Below are 12,692 nucleotides of genomic sequence, written 5' to 3' on the forward strand. Positions count from 1 at the left end.
ACTAGACGGACCTTTGTGGGCAAAGTAGTGTCTCTGCCTTTTAATTTGCTGTCTAGGTTGGTCACAGCTTTTCCAAGGAGCAAGCATGTTTTAATTTCATTACTGCAGTCACCATCTGCAGTGATTTTGGAGCCTCCCAAAATAAAATCTGTCACTATTTCCATTGTTTCCCCATCTATTATTTGCCATGAAGTGATGGGACTGGATGCCATGGTCTTAGTTTTCTGAATGTTGAGTTTAAAGCCAACTTTTTCACTCTCCTCTTTCACTTTCATCAAGAGGCTCATTATTTCTTCTTCGCTTTCTGCCGTAAGGGTAGTGTCTTCTGCATATCTGAGGTTATTGATATTTCTCCTGGCAATCTTGATTCCAGCTTGTGCTTCATCCAGCCTAGCGTTTCTCGTGATGTACTCTGCAAATAAGTTAAATAAACATGGTGACAATATACAGCCTTGACGTACTCCTTTACTGTTTGGAACCAGTCTGTTGTTCCATGTTCAATTCTAACTGTTGCTTCTTGACCTGCATACAGATTTCTCAGGAGGGAGGTCAGGTGGTCTGGTGTTCCCATCTCTTGAAGAATTTTCCACAGTTTGTTGTGATCCATGCAGTCAAAGGTTTTGGCATAGTCAGTAAAGCAGAAGTAGATGTTTTTTCTGGAACTCTTTTGTTTTTTGGTGATCTAGAGGGTGTTGGCAATTTGATCTCTGGTTCCTCTGCCTTTTCTAAAACCAGCTCGAACATCTGGAAGTTCATGGTTCATTTATTGTTGAAGCCTGGCTTGGAGAATTTTGAGCATTACTTTGCTAGCAAGTGAGATGAGAGAAATTGTGCAGTAATTTGAACATTCTTTGGCATTGCCTTTCCTTGGGATTGGAATGAAACTGACCTTTTCCAGTCCTGTGGCCACTGCTGAGTTTTCCAAATTTGCTGGCATATTAAGTGCAGCACTTTCATAGCATCATCTTTTATGATTTGGAATACCAAAATAGGAATTCCATCACCTCCTCTAGCTTTGTTCATTGTGATGCTTCCTGAGGCCCACTTGACTTTGCATTCCAGGATGTCTGGCTATAGGTGAGTGATCACAGCATCGTGGTTATCTGGGTCATGAAGATCTTTTTTGTATAGTTCTTCTGTGTGTTCTTGCCACCTCTTCTTAATCTCTTCTGCTTCTGTTAGGTCCATACCATTTCTGTCCTTAATTGTGCCCATCTTTGCATGAAATATTCCCTTTGTATCTCTAATTTCTTGAAGAGATCTGTAGTCTTTCCCATTCTATTGTTTTCTTCTATTTCTTTGCAGTATATTTATTTGTAAATTGAGATGTAATTGACAGATAGCATTGTATTAGTTTTAGTTGACAGTGTAATTTTGTTTATTTACAAAATTTATGTTTATATTGTCCAGTGCAATCTTTATCCATGATCAATATTTGCTGAATGCATGAATGAACTAGTAGAGGAATAGAATAATCCATGGTGATTGGGTGTTCTGAAGATTCATTTTACTAAAAGATTGTGATTTTCCAGAACAGATGGTATTTCCATCTCTATCTTCTTACTTTTTTGCTATTCCTCAGGACCAAAGTGGCGACTAGAAAAAAACTCTGGAAATGTTTTTTCAGCTTAAGCTAGTCTATTAATAGTTCTTAAATAAGTAGCTTACTTCAAATTGTGTACTAATTCTTGTGAGTTAATTCTTAATCCTTTGCTCATCATAAAATGTTGCTTATTTCTAAATTCTCTACAGAAGGAAGTATGCTTTAAAGTCTATGTTTAAATTTTATTGGAGTATAGTTAATTTTCTTTCTTTTTTTTTTTTTGTTAATTTTCAATGTTGTGTTAGTTTCAGTTGCACAGCAAAGTGATTCAGTTATGTATATATGTTTATTCATTCTTCCATAGATTCTTTTCTCATATAGGTTGTCACAGAATATTGAGTAGAATTTCCTGCACTATACAATAGGTCCTTGTTGGTTATCTGTCTTACACATAGTAGTGTGTGTTTGTTCAATCCAAGCTCCTGAGTTATCCCTTCCCCCTAGGAATCCCCTTTGGTAACCCTAAATTTGTTCTCAAATCAGTAAGTCTGTTTCTGTTTTGTAAATAAGTTCATTTTATATTTTTAAAAATTAGATTTCACATATGAATGATCTCATATGGTATTTGTCTTTTTCTGACTTACTTCACTTAGTATTTATTTTTATAATAATGAACTTGGTAATTTTTGAAGTTTGTACTTTTTAACTTGTTTGCTACAAAATTAATCCATGGTATAAATCAGTTGATAATGAAATTCAGAGTTGCTTTTAAAATATGCAATAAGACTAGATTGATATGACAAATGAGATTTATTGATTTCATATTGACTTATGTTAAAGTATTGTTTGTTGTTAATTCACTGTATCCGACTCTTTCGTGACCCCATGGACTGTGACCTGCCTGGCTCCTCTGTCCATGGAATTTCCCAGGCAAGAATTCTGGAGTGGGTTGCCATTTCCTTCTCTAAGGGACATTCCCAACCCCAGGGATTCAACCTACATCTCATGCATTGGCAGGCAGATTCTTTACCACTGAGCTACCGGGAAGCCCATGTTAAAATGTTATTTGTCCCAAATCTCTGCAATCTGACTTACTCTAAATTTAAAATATTTCCAGAGTTAGTAATCTTAACTACTAAAGAGTCCAATGATTTCAAAAGTGAGACATGTCAGTCACAATATTTTATGGATGCATTTTATTTTGAGAAATGCTGGGATGGATGAAGCACAAGCTGGAATCAAGATTGCTGGGAGAAATAGCAATAACCTCAGATATGCAGATGACACCACCCTTATGGCAGAAAGTGAAGAAGAACTAAAGAGCCTCTTGATGAAAGTGAAAAAGGAGAGTAAAAAGTTGGCTTAAAGCTCAACATTCAGAAAACTAAGATCACGGCATCTGGTCCCATCATTTCATGGCAAATAGATGGGGAAACAGTGGAAACAGTGTCAGACTTTATTTTGGGGGGCTCCAAAATCACTGCAGATGGTGACTGCAGTCATGAAATTAAAAGACGCTTACTCCTTGGAAGGAAAGTTATGACCAACCTAGACAGCGTAGTAAAAAGCAGAGACATTACTTTGTCAACAAAAGTCTGTCTAGTCAAGGCTATGGTTTTTCCAGTAGTCATGTATGGATGTGAGAATTGGACTATAAAGATAGCTGAGTGTGAAGAATTGATGCTTTTGAACTGTGGTGTTGGAGAAGACTTTTGAGAGTCCCTTGGACTGCAAGGAGATCCAACCAGTCCATCCTAAAGGAGATCAGTCCTGGGTGTTCTTTGGAAGGACTGATGTTAAAGCTGAAGCTCCAGTATTTTGGCCACCTGATGCAAAGAGCTGACTCTTTTGAAAAGACCCTGATGTTGGGAAAGATTGAAGGCAGGAGGAGAAGGGGACGACAGAGGATGAGATGGTTAGATGGCATCACCGACTCAATGGACATGAGCTTGGGTAAACTCCGGGATTTGGTGATGGACAGGGAGGCCTGGCGTGCTGTGGTTCATGGGGTCACAAAGAGTCGGGCAAAAGTGAGCAACTGAGCTGATACCGAACTAATTTATTTTGTCCTTCATTGTTTCAATATAAATGAAGAAATGGGATGTATTGTGTATGTTGCATAATTCCAATTTATGCTTTTTTAGGATAGTTTCTAGAAACACAGGTGAGATCATTTTAATAATATGTGAGTGCTTAAGAACCCTTTTGGGTTCTTGCAACGTTTAGGCTTTTAGATATATAGCACTGTGCTGGAGATTTATTTTTTGGATAACTTAATAGTTACAATTTATAATTCAGCGTTGGATAAAATGTGAGAATAGCTTATATCAGAACAGGCATTATTTGCTGGTTTTGACTAGTACACAGAGTGTCCACATAGGGTTGTCCCTATGTGGGCTTAGGTGGTGTCCCACCTAAAACTGTTGTGAATCCTGAAACATCACAAAGCCATGAGGGGGAAGGGGTGTAATACCAAAAATAATTGACAGAGCTACCTTCCTCTGGGCAGACTCTCCTGTACTTCTTGCGTCCATAGAAATAATGAGTTGTTGGAAACTGGTGAAACTGGATTGGGAAAGCCTGCGTCATCACTTCCTACCAGAGGAGGAGGTCTGGTTGAGGAGACTTAATGGATGTCTTACTCATGTATGTTAAAGCTAACTAAATGCCCAGGACTTTATTACTTATCAATCCTGACTAGGAAATTGAATAAATAATATGGGTCACTTAGGCAAAACCATGTTATAGGAGCTGGGGAAGGGCTGAATTGTTTATTTCTTTTTTTTTTTTTCATTTATTTTTGTTAGTTGGAGGCTAATTACTTTACAGTATTGTAGTGGGTTTTGTCATACATTGACATGAATCAGCCATGTATTTATATCTCAACTTAATTCCGGATCCCAGTACCTAATCTATCATGATTGAGGGTGGGAGGAGAATGGGGCAACAGGGGATGAGATGGTTGGATGCCATCATTGACTCAGTGGACATGAGTTTGAGCAAACTCAGGGAGATGGTGAAGGACAGGGAAGCCTGGCATGCTGCAGTCCATGGGATCGCAAAGAGTCAGACATGCCTGAGTGACTGAAGAACAACAGCAACAACAAAAATAATCCATTATGGCCATTTATGCTATAAATGCAGTGTTGGAAGTAGTAGTTCCTATAAATAATGTTGAAGGAGATCCATTTTTTTCTTTACCTTTTATCCTAAATGAATTTTATTCAAATCTAGTTAGCTAACTAGATTTAAATCTAGGTTAGCTAACTAACCTAGATGTTTACTGGCTGAATTTAAAATATGTGGATTGAATCAAACCAATTCCCAGAGTCTAGGAAAGTTTCTGACCTAAATTAGGAACCCAAGTTCCATTATTATTTTCAGTTGAACACCACTCATAGCCATCCTCACATTTTGGAAAGAATACAGCTTTTGCAACAAAGTTTCTTTGTTTTCATGGAACCAAAAATGTGCTGTATTTAGACCAAACAATAAAAATAAACTACCAAACTACCTTCTAATGCATGGGGGTTCTGGAGAGAGGAAACCATAGATATTTAGAGGCATAAAGTGAGTCATTGTGCTAGTTAAAACTTTTTACAAGGCTAGCTCTGTGTGTTTGAGTTGCATCTGTTACCTCTTCAGCCAGAACTAAAGTGTGTGCAAGGAAGAGAATTTTGTATTGAATTGTGGCTCATACAGAATGCCTTGTATATAGCCTAAGCATCTAAATGATTCCACATCTTAGGTAGAACTAAAACTGCATCTTTTCTTATTTATTCTACCTACAAGTTATGTTCTGTTGGACATATTCAAGTTATCTTCTGTGAAGCTAATTCATTTTCACTTGCAGACATAAATAAATAAAAATTAATCATGTTTTTCAAATGTAACTTATAAGCCTTTATTGCCTTAAATTTTTTCTTGCTTTTGTTTTTACTTATTCATATTTTTAAACACCTACTTTATTACTGACGATATTTTAAAAGCCATAATGGAGATGTTGTATTCTTCTGTGATGAACAATGAAATAATTGTGTTTTTTTGGTATTATCATGGAAAAAATTGTTACAGTAGACAACTGCCTGAGTTAAAAATAGTATAATGTGTAGCCAGAATGTATTCTTTAATAAAGCATGTAAATACAATTTACTAATCCTTTTTCATTTTGTTTTCTTTCTAAACTTTCAGGTCACTTTCATGAATTCAAAAGCAATTTACCAGTGATTTCTGGGTGCTGGGGCTGATTTTTTTGTGCGTATTTGTAAGTATTGGTTCATTTATTATTCTTATTACTCTTCTCTTTGTGTAATTAAACAGTTACAGTGTTTTTAAAGTATTATTAGTTTTTTTAAAAGTGTTTTCTTAAAAAGAGTGTAGAAGAATATCAGCTGGCAAAAAAAAAAAAAATTCCTCAATTTGTTGTGATTTTCAGTGAAATAACACAATGGCAGGGCCAATTAAAATAGACTAAAACAATAAGTATCTTACTATTTGAAGATGGGGCTCAATTGTAGGAATGGATTAAATTAAAGGGGCTAGTCTATATACACATGAATAATTTACCCTGATAACTTCTGGTTGTCTGGACTTGAAAAGTGCTGCGAGCCTGCACTCATTGAAAAGATGTGAGATGATACAGAATTCAAAGTGCTGTCAGTACATGAGGAGATTATGTACTAAGGAACCAAAGACTCATTTAGTGAATGTATAATGTATATCAGAATCGAAGTATTCCTCCTACCTTCTTCGCCATCGTCAAAACGCTATTATATTTTAAATAGTATTTTGAAGAACAAAGATACTTTTTCTTAGGAAAGAAGGTCAATTTCAAGAAAAAAAAATTGAATGAACTTTGGCCAATGAAAATACTTTATATTGTTATATATTTATTGATATAAAAGTAGTTTCGAGTGTGTGGCAGATATTAAAAATGTCCGTATGTATATAAGATCACATTTAAGTAAGTTGAGTTTAAGATGTGTTTATGTGTGTGTGAGTGTGTGCTCAGTTGCTTCAGTAATGTCTGACTTCTTGCGACCCCATGGACTGTAGCCCACCAGGTTCCTCTGTTCTTGGGATTTTATAACAAGCATACTAGAGTGGGGTGCCATTTTCTCCTCCTGGGATTTATGTGTGTACATTGTTGCAAACCATTGGTATCTAAGGTGTTTTTTACATTTGAAAACAACAAAGACAGAGGAAACTTCTCTGTACCCCTATAAAGGAGCTTTAGGCAGTACACTTCCAGGAAAGTATTTGGAAAAAAGTAGTATTATAAATTAGAGTTTAAGTGATTCAGTATTTAAGGTGGAGAGCAGTGAAAATTCCTTTGAAATCAGTTTTACCTTTCTTCCAGTAGCAGCATTGATTTGGGGCAGGTATTTTGAACCATCTTAAAAACTAGGTGTGAATATTTAATATAGTTTAATAAATTTTGTATATTGTTAATGCTTTAAAAATAAATAAGATGCTGTTTTATGAGACTATAAATTCACATTTTATTATTTGTAGACTTAATTCTCATGTAAAACACAAAATATTAAACTCCATGGTTCATTTGGATTAAATATAAGCTTTCAATTTATGCAAGGTATCATAGTGAGGATTAGGAGGCAGAGAAGATGGGGAAATGTAAAGTATCTTTGAAGGGCTCTTGAGAAAAAGGATGATTCCAAGGAGCTGAGCTTATCCTATTAGAAATCTGAGTGGAGGGAAATAATTTTGAACTTTGTCAAAATAAATTTGACAAATCCTGTCGTTGTTTTAGCCTTTCTTCTACCTCCTTTCTCCCTTTTCTCATATCATTCAGTCATTTCTCGTGGTAAGTTTTTAGGATTATTAATTTTTTAAAGCTGCAAACATAAGATTATTACCAGGATTTCAACCATGATGGCCTTAATTAAAATATAGTTTACATTTCTCATAACCTCAATATATTTCCTGAATTTTTCGCTTCTCCTCTCCTACAATCCCCCAACCAGATATACATAGACTAGTTTTGAACAGAGGTGATCCAATTAGCTGAGATTTTTTTTCTTGTGACTAACAAATAGAGAGGGCTTTCCTGGTGGTTCAGTGGTAAAGAATTCACCTGCCAATGCAGGAGAATTGGGTTTGATCCCTGGGTTGGGAAGATCGCCTGGATAAGAAAATGGCAACCCACTCCAGTATTCTTGCCTGGGAAGTCCTATGGACAGAGAAGCCTGGTGGGCTACGGTTCACAGGTTGCAAAAGAGACAAGAAGACTTAGTGACTAGATATCAACAAAGGAGAGAGGCTAAAATGGAAGGGGCACTGTGGGTATAGTTTTCATATGGTTATTTCTGGAGTTCGACTTAAAAAAACTCAAAAGGCTTCTAGTCAGATTAGTCAGATTTTGTCTAATAACTTAAGTAAAAGTCATAGTAATCACATATGCCTAACGTAATTGTTTCCCAGACTTGAGAATTTCTAAAGAATAGTTTAGGCTATGGAGTTTATCGTTTCTTTGGTCAGTGGTCTCAAGTGGTCTCTTTGTTATGGGCCATCTCCCTTCAGACTGTGGAAGCTTCTTATTAAAGAAATGTAGCAGGATACCATGACTAAGATAAGTCAAATAAAATTAACATGGCATCCAGAATGCTTGCATTTCCTTTTAATTATTGCAGAAACTGTCTACCACTTACACTGAATGTTGAGGCAGCTAAACATTTATTTAGTTTACCCTAAAAGCAAGCAAATGGGGTCAGTGACAGTGGCTTCTTTTAGGAACTTTAATTTCCATATTTTGGAACTGCTTATTTGCTACATGATCTAAGGCAGAAAGTTATACCTCATGGCCATGGGAAGGTTTCTTAGTAAGGTGTGCAGAAGCTGGTCTGTGAGATAAGAAAGGTGGGATATTGTTTTGCACATTCATAATGAATAGACCACACCAAAGGTGTGTGAGAACTGATTAGAATCTTACCTATGTATATCTACTACCTAGGTTAGAGTAGGAAAACACTGTGAAGGAAAATTGTTATCTTTTCGGAAGCTAAAAGCATTTTATTCCAGTTTTGCTTTTTTTTTTCTTTTTTAAAAATAAAACCACCTTTTTCCTTTCCCCAAAGTAAGCATTGTATAAGAAGACCTTGTTTTGCATGTTAGTGATAGGTGAAAAACATCAACAACAACAAAACAGAGATAGACCTGCTTTTTCAGATTCCCAAGTCTTTTTAGAAATTTGCTAGCAAATTCCCTTTTTATAAAATTTGTCTCCGTTTGTGGTCTCTGATAGCAAGATCCAAAATTATTTTATTGTCTAGTATAAAAAGTGATTATTGCTTAGCTCCATGCTTCAGTTAATAATAACAACAATACCTTAATTTGGTATAACACTTGCTTTTGCAGACATTTAATTGGCTAAATTTCATAAAACTCTGGGGTGAGTAGGAATTATCCTTATTTTTGCAAAGTAGCAGGACTCAAACTGAGGGATTTAGTATAAATTTAGTGTTTTTTCCATAACACCAATCTATCCTCTTTCAGAGAGTATTGTAGGTCTCTTTCTCTTGTTTCATCACTACCTCAGTCTCTACTTGGTTGCTGTACAAATATTTTTGAAAAGTTTACGCAGAGTAAGTCAGGGAGGAGATTGTCCTCCCTGATTGTGGTGAGCCTTCTATCACTTTATTTCCTCATGTTCCTGGATCATTTGCTCCTCCCTGGCATTTTCCTATCCCCTTATTTCCAAACTCCACATGCTATGTTTCAGCTGAAATTTTTTGAATTGCATAGATTTTTAGGAAACAAACAAAAAGAATCATGAAATCATCTCTTTGTGGTATTTTAAAATGGAGAGAAATTTGTTTCAAACTGAGCATAGCCCAGACCAAAGCTCCTTCAGTGAGAACATCTGTGATTTTAAGGACAAGTAGGTCTAAGTGCATTATCTTTAAAAATATTATTCCAGGCTAATCTTGACATAGAGCAGGTAAATAAAAAAGATGAGCTGTGAAAATCCACAAATAGGGCTTGAATGCCATTTTCCATGACAACGGGAGCTGCCCCATGAAAGCATTAATGCCAGGAATGTAAGGAATTTAAAATTGTGCCTTCTCAGTTTTACAGTTGTGTGCTCATGTTAATTAGAGATATACTGACATTTGGAGTATCTACATTAATACATACAGCTACTATACATTTGTGAACTGTGGCCAGAAATCTACTTTAATTGAAAGCAGTTTGCTAATTTGAATGTGTATATCCATTACATTTTAAGCTTTTAAATTTTATATACTGGTGCGCTTAGATACTTGTTCTTTCTATTCTCTCCACTTTCTGTTTCTAATTTATACCTGAAAGGACAGCCTGGCCTATTGTTAATCTCCTAGTGGTGTTTTTGAGCAATATTGATGGAATTGTGAGAAAAAAAATGTTTTTAAATAGTGTCCTTATATTTGCTGTACTTTGAATCTCTTTTCACTCTCTGACTTTCTAAATTGTTGGTTTTTCTTGCAAACTTTTAAGATGGCCTGCCACCGAAATAAGGTAGGATTTAGGTTTATGGAATTTGCTTCACTGGCTATATTTAAGTACTAAAGAACTACTCTTCATGGTCATACTATGGTTTTAGCCAGAAAAGTCCACTTTTAGAGACCTTGATGAGATGAACAGTGAAGAGGCATTCTGATTTTTCTAGTATAGCTGAGTTTCATCCTTCCTTTTGATGTCAAGCCGTGTATCTTAATTTTTGATTTGCAAACATGTTCACAATAGCTTGATGACTTCTTGAATCATCTTTAGCCCTAGAGTTTTAGTTTGTCTATCTTAAAGGAAAACTGCATCTATTTTTTTGCAAGTTTGTGTTTCTTAACAATCTGCCTGTCAGGATTTTTAACCTAATTTTTTGTCCTTTTTGTCTAATGAAACTCCCACACTTACTTTTTGGATGAATCCCTGTGTATTTATAACACAAGACCACTTAGAAAGAAACTTCCTTTTTGTAGCACCAGAATAAACTGCTCTAAAAATTTGTAATACTCTGGACTTATTTCATTAAGCCATTTTACTGGCACGATTAAACTACTAAGACCTGGGACCATTAAAACTTACTCAGTACTATTATTATTATTATTATGGCCTATTTTACCCTTTATTAATTTTTTTCACTGTACTAAGTTCCTCTGCTCTTTATTTTTTCATGTTACTTACTACATATTGTGCCATCACAGCACATTTGGTAATTTCGAGTTAATTGCTCAATTATCAGTGATAGTCATGAAGCACTTGAAACATGTGCAGTGGAGGATTTTAAAAATTTCAAAATAAGTTGGTGTGTCATAATCTTAAATGTGAAACATGCCAATATCTGCAGTCATAAAAATACACTGTCTGAGCTAGGCATTTCAGGGAAGGCAAAAACCTACTCTTAAAATCAGGGCTTTTGTCTGGCACTGAAGTGTTTCATCTTTGCTAATTTCAAACAACGTATCTAAATTTGATCTTGGTTTCCTTTTCAACTCTAAAAACTTGGTTGTGATAATAAGGGAAAAGGGAAGTAAAATTGTATTGATTCTGTGTGAATGTTTTATTGGAACCTCACAATCACGATATTTGCTGTAAAGTGGAATTTGGGATCCATACTGGATGTCAGTCAAGGAGGCTGACTTACTAAAGAAGCAGAGTGGTCTCTCTATAATGTTTCTGCACTCATTAAGGCAATCCTCTAATCAGAGGACAGTGTTTCAGTGAAGATAATATGTCGATGATTTATTTACATTGAAAAACCTCATGAGAACAATGACACTTCGGGGACTTTTTCTGTTTCTTACACAGTAATATTCTCAGATGCCTTCAAGATAATTTTACATTATGGCAAAATAATTATTGTAACTCTTTTGGCAACTAGGCAAACTATCATTAAATTTTGCATTAGTATTCAGTTTAGAGTTTTCTCTAAACTAATATAGTGCCAACAGCTCTTTTTTAGATGCTATTATGGTTCTTTCACATTTTTATAGAACTGTAGTAAAGCTGAATTTACTGGCTACATTTGAAGGTGGAGTAGAGCTGCACAAGAGTCAAAATTAAAGTGATTCAGTGCCCATTGGAGAAAAATTCTTCTTAACTTGAGATTGGAAGCAATGTGGGACTTGAGGGCAGTTTGCTAAGACCAGCTAATAAATTTGAATATTCCCCCCAAAAGCTGCTTTCTGAACTTGTTTATAACCAAGGAGATAGGCTTTATCATCTTCCAGTATTCTTGCATACACTTTGTTAATATTTAAAGGAATTAAGTACATATGGAGAACGGGAAATAAAGCCATAATTCGAATTGAGTGGTGGTCTCAAATACAGGGAAGCAAGGGAGTGTCCATAAATGGTACTAATTATGCACAGATTAGTACTAGCTATTATTCTGTAATACAGTAATCTTTAAGATGGGAAATATTGTCATGTTTATAATTCAGGAAAAAATAAAACCACCGATTTACTCAAGCATTTAGAAATATTTTAGCAACTGCTCAGTTTGTAAAGTTTGATTAATAACAAAATCTAGTGCATTTTGTTGTATGTTTGTCTCTGTATATAATATTCAGCACATAGTTTTATCTGAAATACATATTTTATGTTATCATGGAGTATGGGTATAAATGCTTGTCATTTCACCAAATTTTTGCTAGTGCCAAAGATTAAAATGTGAGTGAAATATTTCCAGTAAAGATAAAAACATTTTCTGCATTCTCTTTCTCCCTTCCTTCATCTCTCTTTTCCTTTTGCCCTGTTCTCTGCCTCTCTCTCTTCATATTTCTTACTAGAGTTTTTCAAAGATGCAAGGCAATTATTATGTAAAAAGGTTAATTTCCTAAGCATTATCTCCCATCAATGCCTGGCAAAAAAGACTTATCCTTAATGTTTAATCAGTCAAAAAGTCTATCCACATGATAAAATTCTTGTTTGTATTATTATTTGCTTAGCAAGTACTTTCAAGAGGAAAAAAGTTGATCACTAACCTAAGGATTTAAAAATTGATTTGTTACGGGGAGTTTATGTGGGTGGAGTTTTCTTTGAATACAGACTTACTGGAGTTAGTTCTTTCTCTTTCTTTTCAACTCACACAGTTTTATGTAAGCTTAAGTGAATGAATTCATTAATAAAAGCAGATTTTCTATTTTTATTTCTC

The 12,692-nt window shown here is 35.2% G+C and overlaps 1 protein-coding gene across 11 annotated transcripts in view; it reads left to right on the forward strand.

Moving 5' to 3' along the window:
- SOX6 (SRY-box transcription factor 6) overlaps positions 1-12,692 on the forward strand; it is a 685,495-nt gene that overhangs the window by 140,864 nt on the left and 531,939 nt on the right. For all 11 annotated transcript variants that reach the window (XM_061146939.1, XM_061146891.1, XM_061146914.1 and 8 more), the window contains exon 2: positions 5,735-5,807. The gene's annotated coding sequence lies outside the window, so the exon portion shown is untranslated. The remainder of the gene's footprint in view (positions 1-5,734; positions 5,808-12,692) is intronic.

Source organism: Dama dama, chromosome 1 (genome assembly GCF_033118175.1).
Source record: "Dama dama isolate Ldn47 chromosome 1, ASM3311817v1, whole genome shotgun sequence".
Lineage (NCBI taxonomy): Eukaryota > Metazoa > Chordata > Mammalia > Artiodactyla > Cervidae > Dama > Dama dama.